The sequence below is a fragment of the Chiloscyllium plagiosum genome, unplaced genomic scaffold (genome assembly GCF_037043375.1).
Source record: "Chiloscyllium plagiosum isolate Xiang-an unplaced genomic scaffold, Cpla_swu_hap1 HiC_scaffold_14, whole genome shotgun sequence".
Taxonomy (NCBI): Eukaryota; Metazoa; Chordata; class Chondrichthyes; order Orectolobiformes; family Hemiscylliidae; genus Chiloscyllium; species Chiloscyllium plagiosum.
Genome location: NW_028270152.1, coordinates 105,870,710 through 105,891,296, shown reverse-complemented (window position 1 = coordinate 105,891,296; position 20,587 = coordinate 105,870,710).

Here is a 20,587-nt window from a genome sequence, read left to right as displayed (position 1 = left end):
AATGCGCACTGTCACATTAACCAGGACACGGCGAGACATGGAGCAGCTTAGATTACTTCACTCAAGACATGAATGTACCCGGTGGGTTTTTCTTAATATCAGCAATTGTTTAATACTCACTTACAGGTTTTTAATTGCATCTTTTTTGAAGCATTTAATTTACATTCAATCATTTGCAATGGTGGGATTTGAACCTGTGTCCAGAGCACATTTGCTGAGTTTCTGGATAAATTGTTTCACATAATGCCACTAGGCTATCACGTCGTCTGCTCCAGGTTGTGCATCCCAGTGCAACATGAATCAAAACCCTTTCTTCCTGCACAATTGTTTGATCTTGCTCTCTGGTGATATTACTAAGTAACTCTCCATGTGGGATCCCTCACTGTGTGGGTCTAATTGTTGCCTCTGTCAGTGTCCCTCGCTCTTGGAGCTACTCCAGATCCTGAGCAAACAGAATTCTCCATTCCAGATAGACGATGGAGACTGGCAACACTGCAATTGGGAGGAAGGGGCGGAACTGGAGGACAGAGCAGAATCCGGTCCTCCAACCAGAGTGAGCGAGGAGCGGGGCCAGTGCATTCTCGGGAGTGAACGCTTCAGGATTGGTCAGACATTGCACTGCATCAGTCCAATTTTACATTCTGTTTATCTGTCTGTAGGTACTCCGGAAGGTCCTGACCTAATAGACTCCCCAGCTCCTGGGTGTCTCATCCATCCCTCATTGAAGAAGGTTTGTCAGCCAGAGAGACACAGGTCAGATCTGGAGCCTTCAATAAATCCTGCAGTGAGGTAAGATCACACTCAGTGCACAGAGCAGAGAGCAATGCGAGGGCTCCAAACATCAGCTAACAGGACATGACATAGCTATAGTGCTGGAGGGGGAGCACAGTACAGTCACAACCCAGGTTCAGACACCGCCTTTACTGCAAGTTTTGTTGTACTAAGACAACATCGGGAGTGTCACAGTTAACAATCCAAGCCTGAGCTGTCTTAATGAGCATCAGTACAAAAGAGGGGAAAGCGGGCCTTCCACGAGAGGGTGGGAATGCTGTCTGGGAATGTTCTGTTAGGTGTTTCCTCTCCTACACTGTATCTATGGCTTGTCTTGTGGATCAGATCTTCAATCATTCTAATGCCAAAAACAGTTCCTATTTCTGTACTTTCCGCCCCTCTCACCAATCACTTCATACGTTTGAAACCTGCCCCAGTCCAGACGACCATCCATATCTCTCTAACTTATTTCAGTATCGACAACATGCCTTGTCACGATAGTCCACTCATCCAATAACTCAAGACTTCGGCTCTGTTTCTGTGCTGCATGACTCTCTGGCTGAAGTCATCAATGCTGACCAGGTTTCCTGAACTGAATGAGTTGCATTTCCCTGCGTTTGGCCCATGGCCCTTCAAACCTTCTCCTCTCCAAGTTCCTGCCCAAATGTCTTTTCTATGTTGGAATTGTTCTTGATTCTCCATTGCGCCACTGGCAGTCCATTCCATGTATGAACTGTCCTCTGTGGAAAATGTTGCCCCTCAGCTCCCTAAGTATATCTTTGCTCTCGGTCACTCCTCAGGCCTTACCCATTCTGCTGTGGGACACAACCCCTCATCAACATAGACTCCCCTCGGACATTACCCAACCTGCTGTAGGACACAACCCCATCCCCGGTACAGTCTACCCTTGAGCCTTACCCATCCTACTTTGGGACGCATACCCTCCCCGGTACAGATTACCCATTCTGCAGTGGGACACGACCCATCCCCGTTACAGACTCTCCTCGGGCCTTCCCCATCCTGCAATGGGACACAACCCCTCCCAGAACCAGACTCCGCTCGGGCCTTACCCGCCCTGCTGTGGGACACAACCCCTCCCCGGTGCAGACTCCCTCGGGTCTTACCCATCTTGCTGTGGGACACAACCCCTCCCCGGTGCAGACTCCCCTTGGGTCTTACCCATCCTGCTGTGGGAAACAACCCTTCCCCGGTACAATCTACCCTTGAGTCTTACCTGTCCTGCTTTGGGTTGCATACCCTCCTCGGTACAAAGTACCCACGGGCCTCACCCTTCCTGCTGTGGGGCACAATCCCTCTCTGGTGCAATCTGCCCTCCATCCTTACCCATCCTGCTTGTGACACAACCCCTCCACGGTACAACTCACCTCAGGCCTTACCAATCCTGCTTGGGACACAACCCCTCCACGGTACAACTCACCTCAGGCCTTACCAATCCTGCTGTGGGACACAGACCCTCCCCGGTACAGAGTCCCCTCGGGCCATACTCATCCTGCTGTGGGACACAACCCCTGCCCGGTAGAGTCCCCTCGGGCATTACCCATCCTGCTGTGGGACACACACTCTCCCCTGTACAGATTCCCGTGGCCTCACCCACCCTAACGTCTCCCCTGTGCAGATTTCCCTCGGACATTACCAATCCCAGGTCCAGACTTGTCCATAGCCTTGCCCATCCTGCTGTGGGACACGATCATTTCCCAGTACAGACTCCCCTCGGGCCTTTCCCATCCTGCTGTGGGACGCAGCCACTCCCCGGTACACAGTCCCCTCGGGCCTTACCTATCCTGCTGTGGGACACAACCCGTGCCCGGGACAGAGTCCACTCCGGCCTTACCCATCCTGCTGTGGGACAGGTTGACAATTGTGTTGAATAGAATCCTTCCAGTGTGGAAACAGGCCCCTGGTCCAGCAAGTCCACACAGACCCACGTTACATACCCTGCTCAAAATAGCTTCAAAACAGCTAGAAACAGTGATCATTGAATTGGTTAAAAACTCCGAAGTTACATTGGGCAGTTTAAACGTTTCGCTGTATTGGTGATATGTTCCTTTTCTTCAAAGAGGTAACATTTTTATTAAAGCAGCAGATGTTCATTGTGAGAGTGTCTCTGTTAAACTAGAAGCTGTTCTGTTCTCTGTGTAACAGGCTGTTGTTGCGTGCGATGGATTGTCACTAATAGCGTAATTGACCTGTGACTCCTTGATCAGGTTTTCGTTGTCTGTAAATCTAGTGATCAGTGAACTACACATGTGCTCTTCTTAGCGAAAACAAAAAAATTCATTTCTCAACGTAAAAACGGCACATCACAAAGCTATTTCATGTATTTTTGGCACACACCACTGACCAGTGTATCTGTTTCCTAAATAATTTTGAACTCGATCTGTAACTCTAAAAGTATCTGAATTGCTTGTCAGTTGGTTGAGAATTCAGCCTCTTTGTTCTGAACTGTTTTGATGCAGGCGGTGGCTTCATTCTGTCTCTGCCAAGCTTGATTTCTCCTTCTGCTGTGATTCTGGGAAATTCCTTTCTGCAGGTTAGAATATTCAATGACTGAACATTGAATGATTTTGAATCTAACAGAGCCTTGTTTTCAGCTCATTATTCACTTTCCATTTCCTGGTTGTGTTGAATGTTACAGGAACAGGCTCTGAGCAATGTTTCCATTCCCTTGTATTGGAGTCATTGACAGCCACGTGCTCAGTCAGTTTCAGGCCAATGGATCAGTTTCTCTGTCCTATTAGATGATGGCCACTTGCTCAGTTTCCGATGGCTCACCTCAGTGTCAGTCCGTCAGCTGCTGAAACTCTCCATCCAGCATTTGTTCCATCTCACCATGACTACTCCAGCACAGTCCCAGCTTGTCTCCCACATTCTACCTCGATATACTCATGATCACCTCAGATTCTACTGTCAGTATCCTTACAGCAAGTCACGTAGGTCATCCACCTCCATTTCACGCTGGTCTACATTACATTCAGTCCAAATGTAATTTCAGAATTCCATTCATTGCGTTTAAAAACACCCATGCTCTTGTACTAAACAAACATCCAGGTTCCATCAGATAGGTGGGTGTCTGCGTGGTTGGGTTGGAGCAACAGCAGGACACACTGAGGATCGTACAGGGGACAAAGATGCGGGATGTTTAAGAAGAGAGATCTGGTGTATTGTTGGGGATAGCTTCTCAGGGGAGTAGCACAGCGGTAGCCAGGTCTATAACACCACAACTCAATAGCTTGAGTTATCGGGAGAGTTAGACAAGCTGGAACATTTCCCTTCAGAGCACAGGAGACATAAGGGAGATCTTATAGCAATGTATATGATCATGGGAGGCATGAATAGGGTGAATGAATTCAGTCTTTTTCCCAGGGTTGAAGAATTGAGGATTAGAGGGCATCAGTTTAAGGTTAGAGCGGAAAGAATAAAAGGGAACGTTAGCACAACCTTTTTACACAGATGCTGATTCTCATACGGAATGAGCTGTCAGTGGAAGTGGCAGAGGCAGGTACATTAACAACATTTAAAAAATATTTGGACAAATACTTGGATAGGAAAGGATTAGAAGGATATGGGGCATGGGCATGGAAATGGGGGTGCCATGGATGGAAATGATGGTTGCCAGGGATCAGTCTGTCCCCTAGGACCTCTCTGTGTTGTATGACTCTATAACTGACTTTGCTGTAGAACAAGGTCGGACAAAATCCAAGGGAGCAAAAAAAGGAGGCGAGCCACTAGTTGGGGGCATAGACAGGTGTTACTGTGGCTGCGTCCGAGACTCCAGGATGGGGTGTTGTATCCCTGCTGCCTGGGTCAAGGACATATCTGAGCATTTGCTTGAAATTCTGAATTGGGCGAATGGGAGGCCAGAGGTCATGGTGCACATTGCTACCAACGACACGGGTAAGGGGTTCTCTGGGTACACTTAATACATCCTATTTGGACTTACAGGTCCCATCTGGCCTGCAGGGATTGTTGCGGGTCAGCTGCACGTCTGTGACTCAGAGGTGCACCCCGGGTGCAGGAGGCCCAGGGCCAATATGAACACATCTCTCCTGAAATGGCCTGGTTGATAATACCCCGAGCACACTATTCCTGATCCTCTCTGAATCTGACTTCTCACCATATCCTTTAGCGACCCCACCTCCTTGTCCCTGTCCTTGCAAACTTTAGTTCCGCCAATGCTGTCGCTTAATTTTATTTTGCCCTTTGTATGGTACTTCTGGAAAATGTCCCTCCAAAAACATTTCTTATCGGCATGTGGTTTCCTTGCCCTTGCCATGTGGCGTTAGGGTGCTCTCCCAACACAGCATGTAATTCATTACATTACCGTCGATCAACCGATCTGTCACTGGCAACATCGCCTTGCGTTTCTCTCTTTCATTCTTTTTAGGTTCCTTGAGCTGCAGTAGTGAAAAAGTTCTTTGCACTTCCTCCTGTTACTCAGCCAGCTTCTTATTGTCTTTCCAGTATCTCTCGACTGCATGGCCTACATAATCTCTGAAGTCTTGGCGGTTCATCGACGTCAGACCGCTACCTTCTCGAACTGAGATTTGAATTGAGAGGTCCTGGCCTCAACAATAGCAGTCTGGAACATTGTGGTCAGCAGTTGACTACCTTCCGTCACGTGATCCATTTCAAGATGCCACTTTTTCAACTGTTTTTCCAGGTAGGCTCCTGGGTTTTCAGTGTCTCCCAGTGGATTTCTCTCAAAGCTTAGGGATCAATCTTGTGCGGATAACAATCTCTAAGTGCCAGCCACGCATTCTGTCTTACTCGATCAAGTGCAGCACCATCAATCATCGGGTTGTTCACCACATGCTTCAGCCACGCTCAATTCATTATCTCTATTAATTCGTGAGTCCCAACACCTTTATTAACGGTGACTTCAATCCCTCATAGCCAACAACCGCCCTATAGTTTCATCCTGAATGTCTCTAATCCACTTTCCTGCTCTGTCATGAAAATTGGGCAACACGTTTCTCAGCCTTTCTAGATCCTGGGTTCCCAAGGAATGGATTTTATAAGCAATGACAGTATCTTTCCCTGTGACAGCTTCTTTCCCTTATTAAAACTGCTACATTGTGTTTCCTCATCAGATTCCACTTCAGAACCTACTTCGTATCTTGCCATTCTTTTTTCGCTTCCTCTCCTTGTGCCCATTTTCCTGAACACATTACTGCCTCCTCTGTTCCCCCCATTACTGTCAGTATCACCGTCCGCCTGTTTCTGCCCAACATCCATGCAAAGCTTTAAATATGCCTCATAATCCCTCCGTTCTCTAATTTGTATTGCTCCCGAATTTCATCTCTAAGTCTCTCTTTTTCCATGTCAAAAGCACCTAATTGTGCTTGCTTCTTCGTCTGCTCTGCGTCCCGTTTTATTCTTAACATATTCTATTCTGGCACAGCTTCTTCCCAATTAAATTTCCCCTCTAACTGTAATGTCCCCCTTACTGCAGGACAGTGTGTTACATTCTCTCCATCTAAATGGGTGTGTGTGTGTGGATTGGGGGGAGGGGGGCGATGGAGCGAGGGTGAAGTTCCAAGTCTTCCGAACTGGGATATATAGATGTTGTCCCCTGCTGGGCCCCCAGGAATGAAGGCCCTTTAATCTTCATTGGGTACACGGAGATGGTTTCATGGCCACCCTTTGTAAAGAGAAACTGCTTTCTCTGCTCTCTGGCAACCCCATCAGTCGCAAGTGATGCCTGAAAAACGTTCTGCAAATCCACTCCTTCAACTCGAATTACCTTTAAAATTTCCACCTCCTATTCTCTCTTCAACATTCTCTTCTTTGATTTATCCTTACGTCTGTAATTGTCAATTAAACCTTGCATTTCATCACACATATTCATATCAAAGGTACCTTCTTCCATTCATTATGTTAATAAATCCTTAGTTTTTCTTTCCACTTTTTCAGAAATTTATATGATATCGCTTCTTAATATTGGAAATTCCTCCGTCAATATTCCAACTGCAGTCCCTTTTTTCATCGTGACATAGATTTCAATCTCGCTAAACTATTATCTCTGTTTTCACAAATCACACCCTTATGATTTAGAAGTCCAATTGTGCCTCGTCAGTTCGTATATGTTTTTCCCGAATTCCTCAATTTGCAATTGTCCCTTACCAACCAATCAGTCCTTAAACTTCCTTAGTTTCAACTAATGCACATAAAAATCTATCCTCATTGGTTCTGCCAGTACTATTCTCGGAATCTCGCCACAGAATACACGATGGTTCCTTGAAACTTACTCCAGAAAAAAATGTATATCTTAAATTCCGACAGGGCAAATTAAAATCAAAGCACTCCTGGATCTCGAGCTCTGGGGAACAAAACAGAAATGTTTGACCACCAACAAACAATTGTGCATGCAAATCAGATCACAACGGTTAAACTGTCGAGTCTGTCTCTCTCACACACGCACAGACACAAGCTAAACCTTTCTGCAAGCCAGAACTTCTTTCTCTCTCTCACACACGCACACACACAGACACACACACATACACAGCCTTTCTGCAAGCCACAGCTTGTCTCTCTCACACATGCACATGCATAAACAAAGCCTTTCTGCAAGTCAGAGCTTCTCTCTCTCTCTTTCTCTCTCTCTCTCTCTCTCACACACACATACACGTCCTGCAATCAGTCAGAAGCTCAGCACTGAGCCATTATTTTTCTCTCTCTCTATTTCAGAACCTTGCATAAATAGTTCCTTTGTTCATTTCTAAAAGCACTGTTCAGTTACCATACAGACCTGGTCTTAAACATTCAACAGTCCAGTAACAATTTAACACTCTGATAATCTCTATTATTTAACTTTTAATCTGCCAATCTGCCGATTTTGAATTTCATCTAAATCACTATTACTACCATTAAAACATGCCTTATATGTTCCTGATCGCTCACACCCCTTTATTTTCCTTTTCGTTTTGTCTTGCTTTTCTTTATTTTCGTAAAACTTAAAACTTTATTTTATTAAAGCTTCACAGAAACGTAAACACACCACGTGGATATTTGTCTCAATTCCTTTCGTCTCTAACTGCATGCCCCTTGTGTAGTTTTCCTGAACTGTTTTCTGCGTCTCCTGAAAGTTTTCTTTACCACCCCGCCCCCTTCTGGTTCTTTGGATCGGAGCGACCCGCCAGTAGCTTTCTGCGTTCCCGAGAAACTACCGTACTTGACAGAATATTGTCCAAATTAGCAGCAAAACGCTTACCCTTTCTTTTGTGTGTGCCCAGCCATTTTATTCCGTCTGTCTCTGGAGAGCTGTTGGTTCAACTGGGAAGTGCCCTGCGGCTGCAGCCTCTTTTCAGAGGAAATGCTCTTTTCCCGGTCCCATCTGGCATGTCAAATTTATTGTGGAAGAACCACTCAAAATTCCAGAAAAATAATCGGGAAACGCAGAAAATCCGTCATCAAATTAAACTCAAGTCTTAAAAAGCAAAGCTATGTGAGCCAGCAAAATGTATCCACTTAGTGCCCACAAACTGGTTGTTCGTCTGCAGTTTATGGAGTTGTTGTTCCCGCGCCTATTGGAAAACGTTAGCAGAGCAAATCATGCTGGGTTGCTTTGTCTTTCGAAACTTATCTGCGCCTGCCACACTGGTTCCCTACATTGCACTTAACCTACAACACCATCGTCTTCAGCATTAGCTCATCTTCCAGTGATTTAACGAGACGATCACAATGCACTACCATCTTCTATTACTGGAACCCTGTAATATGATCCGGGGCCTGCATTACAACAAGAAGTTAACTACATAACTGCCAGAATAACTTTCATAACACCAGTTCAGCAATGATGCTACGAAATGGCAGACCAACTTGAGAGGCTGAATTTCCTCTTATGTCCTATGTTATTATGCTTGAGTTGGAGGAAATTTAGACTAGCTTAGATACCTCCAACACGAGCCTTCAATACTTTTGTTCGTACATTTTCAAAACCTCAGCCATTTTGTGTCTATTACATTATCTGTTTTGCGATTTCCCTTTGATTGAATAAGCTGCATGTTGATAGATTATTTGTTATTTGCAATTACTCATCAATTTTCGGCAGAGTTTTAAAAAAAGCTGCAACATCTGAGGCCTGGAATAAACTTCTGAGGAAGGCATACTGGACGCGAACTGTTGCTCTGATTTTATCCACAGCCGATGCCAGACATGATGAGCATCTCCCAGCAATTTCTGTTATTGTTTTTGATTTACAGCATGAGTTGCATAGCAACGATCGATAGCATTTTTTTTTCTCCCCGATGGGGGTTGTAACTTACTAGGGGAGAGCGGAAACGATTCGGGGAGATAAGCGTGGGAAGTTCTTTATGTGCAGGGCGATGGGTGTTTGGAATGCATTGCCAGTAAAGGTGGCAGATGTGGGCACGATAAAATCATTTAAGATGTATCAGACAGATTCGTGAAAGGAAAGTGAGTAGAGGGATACAGGCGCTTCGAAAATGAGCTACAGGTATAGGTGGAGTCTCTAGATTCACGCACTTTTCAAGGGCTGGGTGGCCTGCTCTTGTGCTGAAATTTACATTGTTATGTGTTCTTTTCTTCTTGGATGCGTAATGCACTTTCTTCGTAAACGAATGGAAAAGAATTATAACAGCTTGCAGGAGAAGAGAACTGAGTTTTCCACAGAAAATGTCCATTTCTCAGCATGGCGAGGCATTCGACTCTGCTCAGTTCTGTGTCCAATATCCAGGCAGTCTGGTCTGCCAATGATAATGAAATTAACTGGGATGAATCTGGATGTTCTCTTTATCGCATTTTATTACAACAGGACCCAGGCAGTTAATAAAACATTTATGTCCTCCACGACGTTCAAAATCATCTTAGCAGAGGCTGTGCTAATCCATTGTAAACTGTTAATGCACTATCTCAAAACAACCAATTATCTCCCTGGAGCCTGACGTGAGGTATATGAGGTAACATTTTCTTTCAGAAACATTTTCTATCTTCTGATAGAAACACAAAGAGTACCTCCAGGTTTAGTTTGCCATTGACTATCCCATAATTGTCGCATTCAGACTGACAGGTAGAGCAGTGTTGTTACTTTTCTATCACAGAAAACATTTTAAAGATATCTTAATACGTTCGCATTATCACTTTCATTTCTATTTTTTATTTATTACATGGTCATATATCTTTTCTCAATCTCTGGAAGAATGTCGTATTTTCACTTGTTTAATTTCTTATCAGTTGCAAATTCACATTTTGCACATTCGTGGTACTAATACGATTTTAAAGTTGCATTACTTATTCAATTTTAAAATTAATGCAACTCTCTGTTAAAATTGATTTTATAGCGCGAAACCAGTGTATTTAGTTCTTATCAGATGGTGCATATTTTCCACTTGTAAGTCTCTCTATATTCTGTGATCGAAATCAATTTGGTGTTTTCATTTTATGAATTCAGGCAATTTTGACGAACAGCGGCTGATGTCAGGTCCTGTCTGCTGTGTTATTTGAAGGGGAACTGGTGAATGTCCATACTGCTATCAAGGTGCAAATTGAATGCCGTTGTGCTGCGGGAAATGTGTGACTATTCAGAAAATTATATTATGCTTTAGACTGAGATATGACTCTACGTACTGTTGAATTATCAGACTGCTGTCACATTATACATTAATTTGTGAATGGACGACTGGCTAGTGGAAGTATTTCAAAAATGAGATAATGGATGTTCATAGGAATGTTGTTCCTATTAGGGAGAATGCAAGCCAGTCAGTGTGGGGTAAAAGGATAAATAAAGCTATTGATGCTCTGTTCAATAAAAATGAAGACATATTTGAGGTGGAATTTTTCGATCAAGTGAATATTTCGACGTGTACGAGGGGTGTAGAGGCATTCATAAGATAATACCTAGAATGCGTAAGCACTCCATTTGTCCAATCGAGGGTCAAGAGTGTGGTGCTAGAATAACACAGTAGGTCAAGCAGAATGCGAGGAGCAGGAGATTCGACGTTCATTTATCCCACCGAGTCCACATCATCCCTCTGAAGCTAATTATATCCATGCCTATACACATCCCGATACTTACTGGGAAGTTACAGAACAAAGTGTGAGGCCACGAACACATATATTTGTATCATGCACAGACACACGTGAGGGGATGGATGATTGGAAGCTGGTAAATGTTAAGAATTTATTGAAGAACGTTTCCAACGAGAAGCCTGTGAACTAGTGACTGGTGAATTTGACATCAGTAATGGTAAGTTATTGGAAGGGATTCTGAGAGACCAGGTTTACATGCACTGGAACAGCAAGGACTGATTACACATAGTCAGCATGCTTTGTCCGTGGGAACCCGTGTTTGGCAAGCTTGATTGCGGTTGTTTGCGATGTGACCAAGAAGCCAATGAATGCAGAAACGTAGACATTGTCCACATAGACTTCGGTAAAGCGTTTGACAAGTGTCTGCGTGTTAGATTAATGTGCAAAAATCGATCACACAGCATTCAGACAAGCGTTGTCAATTGGATGCAAAACTACATTTATGGTAGGAGACAGAGGGTGGTAGTGACCAATTGTTTTTCGAACTGACGGCCTGTTACCAGCGATGTTCCACAGGGATTTGTATTGGGTTCAATGTAGCTTTTGAATATTATAAACGATTTGGATATGAATTCAGGCAGCATGTTTAATACAGTTTGTGCATTACACCAAAACAGATAGTATAATGGATAATGAAGAAATTTACCTCTCTTTAAAAGGTGTTCTTGTAAACTTTGACCAATTGTGCTGAGGGGCGGCAGAATGAGTTTAATTTGGATAAATTTAAAATTCAATTTGATTTTTTTTTGTAAAACGAGCCAGGACATGACTTGTAAGTTAACTGTAGCGCCCGAGGTAGTTTTGTCAATCAGAGGGACCAAGCGGTTCATGTACGCAGTTCTTTGAAAGTTGGGTTAGGAGTAGGCAGGAATGTTAAAAAGGCATTTCACATGCTTGAGCTATTGCTCAGACGATTGAGAATTGGATTTGATATGTTATGTTGAGTTTGCACATGGTGTCTGTAAGGCTGCTTTTGGAATAACGTATACAGATCTGGTTTTTAGATTAGATTTCATTACAGTGTGGAAACAGGCTCTTCGGCCCAACAAGTCCACAACGACCCGCCGAAGTGCAACCCACCCATACCCCTACATATACCCCTTACCTAACACGACGGGCAATTTAGCATGGTCAATTCACCTGACCTGCACATCTTTGCACTGTGGGAGGAAACCGGAGCACCCAGAGGAAACCCACGCAGACACGGGGCGACCGTGCAAACTCCACACAGTCAGTCGCCTGAGGCGGGAATTGAACCCGCGTCTCTGGCGCTTTGAGGCAGCAGTGCTAACCACTGTGCCTCCGTGCCGCCCATCCACTGTGTCACCGTGTCGCCCATCCACTGTGCCCCCATGCCGCCCATACTGCAGAAAGGATAATAATAAATTGGAGAGATTTCGGAAAAGTTTTGCTATCATGTTGCAGCTACTGGAGTGTTTGTGTTATAAGGAGAGAATGAATAGACTGGGACATTTTCCACTGGAGGGTAGAAGATTGATAAGCACCCTCACGGAGTTTTATGAAGTCTTGAGAGGCATAGATAAGGTGAATAGCAAAGGTCTTTTTGCTTGGGTGTTAGAGACTATGAGAAAGTGAGGAATGCAGATGCTGGAGATCAGAGCTGAAAAATGTGTTGCCGGAAAAGCGCAGCAGGTCAGGCAGCATGAAAGGAGCAGGAGAATCGACGTTTTGGGCATAAGCCCTTCTTCAGGAATGAGGAGGGTGTGCCAAGCAGGCTAAGACAAGAGATAGGGAGGAGGGACTAGGGGGAGGGGCGTTGGGAATGCTATAGGTGGAAGGAGGTTAAGGTGAGGGTGATAGGAGGTTAAGAGACTATGGTTAGAAGTTATATTTTCAGGAGGAGAAGGAAAACATTGAAAAAGTGACCTGAGGGACAGCATCTCACACAGAAGATGGTTTGTATGCTCAATAATCTGCCAGAAGAAGTATGAGATGGAAGTTTAATTTAGTAATTTATCTGACATCTTAAAAGGTGCATGAATGGGAAGGGTTTATGGAACAAATTGAAGTCAATGGGACGAGCTTAATATTTTTGAAACCATTTGGAATGGGGGAGTGGGAACGAAGGTTTGCAAGCTGGAAGACTATCTGAATCTTTGGATCAATGTTATAAAATGTTTTCATGGTATTCTGTTAACAAAGTAATTGATCGTGGACATACGGGTTCGTGACTTTAATAATTCTGCAATTGTTATAAATGGTACATTGATGAAGAGAGTCCTTTAAGTATTTCACCAAATTATGTCGAAATAGAACGTTTTCACCAGAAGTGTTTGTCAGACAGCAATCAATATTAATGACTGCTTTTTAATTTATTTCTTTTTTCCAAAATTCACATACCATTGACAGGACCCTTAAACTACGAAACACACTTTTGCTTCTTGTTTCCACATTCTCTTCGCCTGATGGTTCTGAGTTGACTGATACTAGTTCAGGGTTTCCTCTTACCCTTTGCACCTCGCAATAGAACAGACTGTCTGTTTTCTTTTGTCGATTTCAACAACATGAAGTGAAAAGTTCTGGAAACCCTTATAATTAAAATGCAATTACTTATAATGCCTCTAACTATACTTACAACAGTTAAACAAGTATGAAAGATAGAATGAGAGAGAAAAAGGTATTCTGCAGAACATTCCCATTGATTTCACAAGCAAGGACGATGTTCGAATATATTTATGAAATGCCATCTTAAATAGAGGTGTAATTCAGTTTTCACAGGACGTACCTCTAGTCAGCAATCATTTGTGCAAACAATTAACGAAAGCTTTCATCGAATTTGTGAAGATGTAACATGAGAAATAATAATAATGAAGCGTATTAATCTGGAACAATCGAAACATTTGAAGGTTCTCGTTATTGAGGCCGACTGAAGTTCTCACATTCCAAATGGAAGGGTAGGAACCGGAAGTAGAGCACATGTATATTGGAGCATATTAGACATATGAGCTGTGAGAAATTTGTGAAGAAACCTGAGGGAAACATAGTAGAACAAAATGAGGAGACATGGAAGTAAATGGATTAAAATGTATTAAAAAATGAAGACGTCCAGTTTGATTGAACATCAACAAGTTGTTGGATAATGCAATATGTTGGTAAGCATAAGGCCGCTTCAACGCCTCAAAGATAAGTGAACATATTCGAACATGCAGTAAATGTTTAGGAAGGCAATCAATCGTCCGAACCTTCAGCAAGAGAGTTCAGAACATGTGTAAAGGTTTTTCTGATATGACTGCACAGAGGTCTTGGCAAGACTACATCAGCTTCATTATGTACACTGTACATTTGCACATGTATGAAAGAATGCACTGACAAGAGAGCTGTGCAGTATATATTTGAAACACTGATTCGTTATACGGTGTGATTGTACGATGAGGAGAGACTGAGGAAAATGTGACTGCTTTCACGCAAATGTCAAAGACTGAGAGAAAATCTCTTTGACACAAATAAAAGTTTATTAGGACTGATTTCCATTCTTGTGGAGTCCTGAAAGAAGGGATGTATAATTAGAACACGAGGTAGGCAATTACTAACAGAGACCAGGCTGACCTTATTTCTGCAGATATGTGCAATGTTAAGGCATTTTAAGCCTGAAATAGCTGTGTAAGCATATTCGATTCAAAGCGTCTTTAAGACAAAAATTCTCAGATGACGACGATAACAACAATAACAAATACCAACAGAGACAGCCACAGACCATCCTGGCTTTGAAGTCAATTTCTGACAATAATTTTAGTACATTTTTGAGTCAAGTCAATCGGTTAGCTGGTCTACTATTGTTCAAATGCCCGCCGTTTTACCTCTAGTCCATTTATTCACTATTTTTTAAAATTGCTAATCTATCACAACAATCCAAATCAAAAGAGTAAAATTTTGGATAATGCAAACTCTTGTTCATGGTAACATTTCACCAATTATCGCTATCCACTGTTTGCAGAGAATCAGAATTCCGAGTCATGTATCGAAAACCTAAGTGTTTGAAATGTGTTTTACCGTGCATTTCCCCTTCAACAAAGAATATCGAAACACACAAATTAGGTATTCACTACCGTCTTCTCGGTTTTACACATTGTGCAATTCATTTATCAACTTATTGCAGTAAATCATTCATATTTTTTAATTAAACCATTCCTCGTGTTCGAGTGTAACCCTCTCCAATGACAGTTTCCAATGGTGGAACGGTGGCTCAGATGCAATTCAATTGGTCAAACGTCTCGATATTAAGCAGAGTTTACTCATACAATAGCGTTAAAATATAATATGAAAAAGAATAAAGAAAATAATTGGCTTGGGGTAACTCTATTGGAATACTATATAATTTACTAGATTAGTAAGCTATTAAGTAGTAATTTTTACAATACATTAACAAGTTCAGAAAACAGACTGGCTGTCATTCAACTCCGATAGACCAGTTGGAAAAAAAAACAAGAAGTCCTTGCGAGATATGTCTGAACGCATCATGTTGATAAAACATTTTTAATTGCCCTTACAGTACATTGCCTGACAGAGGTATTCGACACGGAGCAGAGCCATTTGGAGGAGAGTGATAGCTAAATTGCCAAACGACAAAATATTAGATGAGGTTACTAACAGTGTGGAAACAGGGCCTTCGGCCCAACAAGTCCACACCGTCCCGCCGAAGTGCAACCCCTACATTTACCCCTTACCTAACACTACGGGAAATTTAGCATGGTCACTTGACCTGACCTGCACATCTTTGGACTGTGGGAGAAAACCGGACACGGGGAGATCGTGCAAACTCCACACAGTCAGTCGCCTGAGGCGGGAATTGAACCTGGCTCTCTGGCGCTGTGAAGCAGCAGTGCTAACCACTGTGCCACCGTCCCGCCCACAATATGCTTCGACCTGTGGTTGCTCACATACAATAATTCAATGAACTCATAAAAATAGGATTAAAGTTGGCGTTTAACAGGAGGAGCTGCTGGGATTCGAAAAATTAACAACATGAAATGGAAGACTGGTGTTTGGAGAATGCAGATTCGAATTACAATGCTCGTCGTGTTTTAAAACACCACTGAGGACATATCATTGATCATATAGTATAAAAGACAAAATGCAATATCAGGTAACTAGTTACTGATGGTGCCTTGGAATGGGAAGGGGTATTGTGAAGTTCTGCCAGAGATGTACGACATTTGCTCCATGTGAGCCAGGAGGGTCTCCCAAAATAAGTGTTGAATATCAGCCCCAACTCCGAAGCCCTTGGGAACATATCCATAATAAATATATCGTTCACTCCCACATTCAGAGGGAAAGGGTATCACCAAGTTCTCAAAGAGAGATTTGCGAAGTGATGAGAAACATTCCTATGGATGGACTGCTCAGCAGAAGCCATAGCACGAATATGAGGAGATAGAAAAATACGGTGACGTGTCATGCACTCACATGATCACTAAAACACGGGACATAGTTTATTCAGAAAGGAATAAAAATGCATGTGTGCCATTCTCAGGTTTAAGCAAAACTTCAATTTACCAACTCAGCCTCTGAGTTCACGTATAGCAGAGCGTTTGAATCTGATGCTCAAGAATAGTTTTGCAAATGCACTGATGGAAACAGAAGTTGCCTGGACAAGGGTGCTGACCGCAAATTAGATGTATTCTGGGGGAAAGATATAACCCCATTTGAGTTGATGAACGGTAGATATTTGTAACGTCACAGGCAGAGTTTACCAGATTGTGCAAAAATTTGATATGTAACTGCATGGATTGGAGACGGAAGATACGGACAGGGATTAGAAACGGAAGAAAGTTATTTGATGAGGGATAAACAAAACCCAGAAGACCACCTTATGGCTAGACTCTTACGGGACAAAATGGATTGTTGGCCCAGTGGACTGGACCATGTGAGGCCATTATTACAGGTGATATATGCGTGTACGTAGATGTTAAATGGATTCCTAAATAGTAACATTGGTGGCACTTGAAAATCGGTAAAATTGTATGTATTGCCAAAATATGATTAAATGACTAAGCCTCAAGACTTGTTACTATTGTCATTATCGAACCCAAAATAGGACAGGGCAACACAACGACAACCGTTTGGAATAATAGAAGCACTGGATGCATGTATGGCATTATTACAGAAACTATGAATGTGATGTCTGATTTCAGCGCATCACTGGAAATATTCAATTGTCCAGGGATTACCATGTAGTCGGGTGGAGGGCGTTTTCTCATTTTAAAGTATTGTACATGCCCGAAGGGACAATTTAGCATGCTTCAAATATCTAACTAATGGTGATGGATGTTCGACTGATCATAAACCAAGTCACAATATCATGATTTAATGGCCATGTATCCCAACTAAGTGTAATCCATTCAGCCATGACATTAAAAGTACCCAAATGACATAGCACGCGATGGTCATGTTGGGGACGATGGTCTTTTACAATAAGCAAGGGATCTGACCCAACATGTAAGCACTGGCCACACTAATCCTGCAGTACCCAAGTGCAACTAAACAGAACACACGAAAAAGAGCAGGACTAACGTTAGAAAAATCAAGGGAATCCGTAAATTTAATATCTGGATACAGGAATGTACAATTAATGTCTTGCCTGGCTGAGAGAGAATGATGCTGGTCAACCAGCAAGTAATTGTTTACCAAATAACTCTAAAGACAATTAGAACTAAGATAAGCTTTAGACAGCGATAAGCAAGAAATGAAACCAGCCTTGCAAGAATTAGCCAACATCAAATTTGCTTCTGTAACTCTGCAATAACTGCTAAACCCTCCTGCTTAATTTAACCCAGCAATAAAGAAAATATTTATTCTGTTCAGTAATCTGTGAAAACTTGGTAGGCCAATAATTAAAGTAAACAACTTTATTTCCGAAAGTATAATACAGAGTAATTAATTAACAAACATTTAGAACTCTTTCCCTCACATTCGTTTTACCTTTCCTTCTACAATACTCGTCTGATAAAACCTTCCCATTAAGATTTATCACAATTTAACTTTTCAAAAACCAGCCAAATGTCGAATCTTCTTTTATTCTTCTGAGGGATTTGTGCTTCAGAGGTTACTTATCGATAAAGGTATCCTTCAGAGAGAGTGCTTTTGCAGGCAGGCGTTTTACATGGTGGTAGTTTGGCAGTTCTCATCTGAACAGTTCACTTTTCCCCGTTCATACACCCACAAAACATTGGACCGTGTAGTTGCCTTTTAAGATTGTCAAAATACTGAAGTCAAACAGGTTTGGAGTTTGGCATTTTCGGAGAATACGTTAAAGAGATGGGCCTAGTTCTGATCGGTTTTGTCGTTTTCAGGAACCAGCTACCCTAGTTACCCCACTTGCTGGAGCACATGGTATATTATTTCTTTTTTTATTCAGAACATTTGGTGCTGCCAGGGGGGTTTGTTAGCTTTTAACTTTCTTAAAGATACAGCACACCCACATCATGACAACAGTACCAGTTAATAGCATTGACACTGTGGATATCAAATCATAGATCCAGTACAGGCAAGAGGCAAAATACTTTGTTACAAGTAGATGTTACCCTGATCAAGAAAGTCTCAACAGTTAAAAGAGGAATCATCTTACCAGGAGCTAAAAGCTATTAAGAATTTTTAAGAAAGATAGCGCCCACCATATTAGTTATCATAGAGCGATAATCTCAAAGAAACACATTACATTGATGCGGGTATGACTTACACTAGTTGGTTATACAGCCCAGCCAAGTCGCCAACGTGGTAGCTCAGTGGTTCCCACCGCTGTCTCACAGTGTCAGTGATCGTTGTACAGCACCAAAGCCAGGGGCAGTCTGGGAACCTTTTTATTTTAACATTCTCTCTGTTGGTGTTTGGTCTGCCCCACCATTCCAAAAGTGTGTGGTTTTGCCATTCGAAATTGTCGAATTGTGCAGTCAATTATATGTATAGGCTGTGGAAAATGTAGGATTATTAGAGGGGTGTTTCTGGGTCAAAACCTTCCCAGGAGGTAGTGTGGACCTGATAATGCAAATTATCTGCTTCCACAATGTAAGATTCTAATTACCACTAATTGTTGCATGAGGTGCCTGACTGGATGGCCAATTCTGCTGTCATCTAACTTCTGAAGTCTACCTTTAGGCAATATGCTACGAGGTATCTGTGACAGTGACAAAGCAACATAATAAATTGAAGCTACTTCGCCGATTTTCCGACGTTCCCACGGAAATGTTTATTATCAGAGGAAGGTTCAGTATATTGGTAGAGACAATGAGGATGTCACTAAGTTACCCACAGACTTAAGCAATTATTATAAATGGTACGACAAGATGAATTAATTTAACCAAGTATCCACAAGGGGTATCGTCATTGTTCACGATCGAGAAGAAATATTTACAAAAATACTTATGTTCTGTCATTTTGTTATATATGAGTATGCCCTTTTTGAACAGACATAATATCTCGTGACTGCAGCCAGAAAGTACAGTAAGGGCACAAACAATATCCTTAGAGAATCATAGCAGAGTCATCAGCATTATGATTTTGGATGTTATTCTCAATGGGTGAACATTTACCTTTACTATCCGACACACAGTGGTAAAGCAATTTAGAAGTTTATGTTCTAACGTTCAGATAATGATTAAGACCAATTTCCGCTGAATTTCAGCACCAATTCCACACTTGATTTCAGATTGGACATGAATTTTCAGGAAGGTTAAGTGTTAATCCAGCATTAAAATGACAAACTATAATATTTAAGACAGCAATGCTAATTAGGTGTTTCCAGAACAAGGATTTTGTGTTAAAGTGTTGAACTGGAGTCTTAGTGCCCAAATACAAGCATGGATTAAGACTATATCTCGCGTCAGCATTTTTTCTATGTCTTGGATTGTCAACACTCATAAGCGTCGTCAAAGGACAGTTGAAGAAATGGCGGAATGCGGAAAGAATACGTGGAAGTCAAATGTTACTTGCACATTGCGAAAAAAAATCCCGAGTCAGGTTTGGCTTTTTTATGCATGGCTGAGTGTCAATAGCGGTGATAGAGGAATGGTATGGATAAGACGAGAGAGTAAAATGCAAAAATAAAAGGAAAACAATGGAATATAGTAAAACATGGCTGACAGTAGAAAATACATATGGACGAGCAATCGACTGTATGGATAACAGCAAAATTAATCTTCCTAATAAAATAGCAAATGGGCCTTCGATAATTCAACTGTTGGGGAGTGGAACAGGAGCAATTAATAGTGTCCCAGGGCATCAATCTTGACCTGACAAGCAAGTAATTGACATGGCGCTTATTTAATGTCAGCATTGCATGTAATCATTGTGGCACGAAAATGTTAAAGTATGTTCCTTTCAGCTGTATATAGCAGAATGCGTCTGTTTTATTTTAAGCTGGAAAAGATAACCAGAATAGAGATATTTATAGAGTCACCAGAAACAGTTCTTCGTTAGTTTATTTTGGAAATAAATGTCAATTGCATCAAAATCCTATCCTTGCAAAGAAAAAGTGAAAAATAGTTGTTCATTTAATATTGAAGAGACAGAAAATCCCTGTTAATACACTGCGCAGTTAGACTGTTTCTACCCGGTGCGAACGGGGGTAATTGCAACGTTGCTCCAAAACCGATTCCTCTAGATAAGCAATTTCATTTATGTTCTACAATACGAATACTTTCAATACAGCATGATTTAAGAACATCGGTGCAATCATCCAAAGAACAATGTACGTTCATTGGGGTGAGCAAGAGAAATCATAAACCTGTAACTG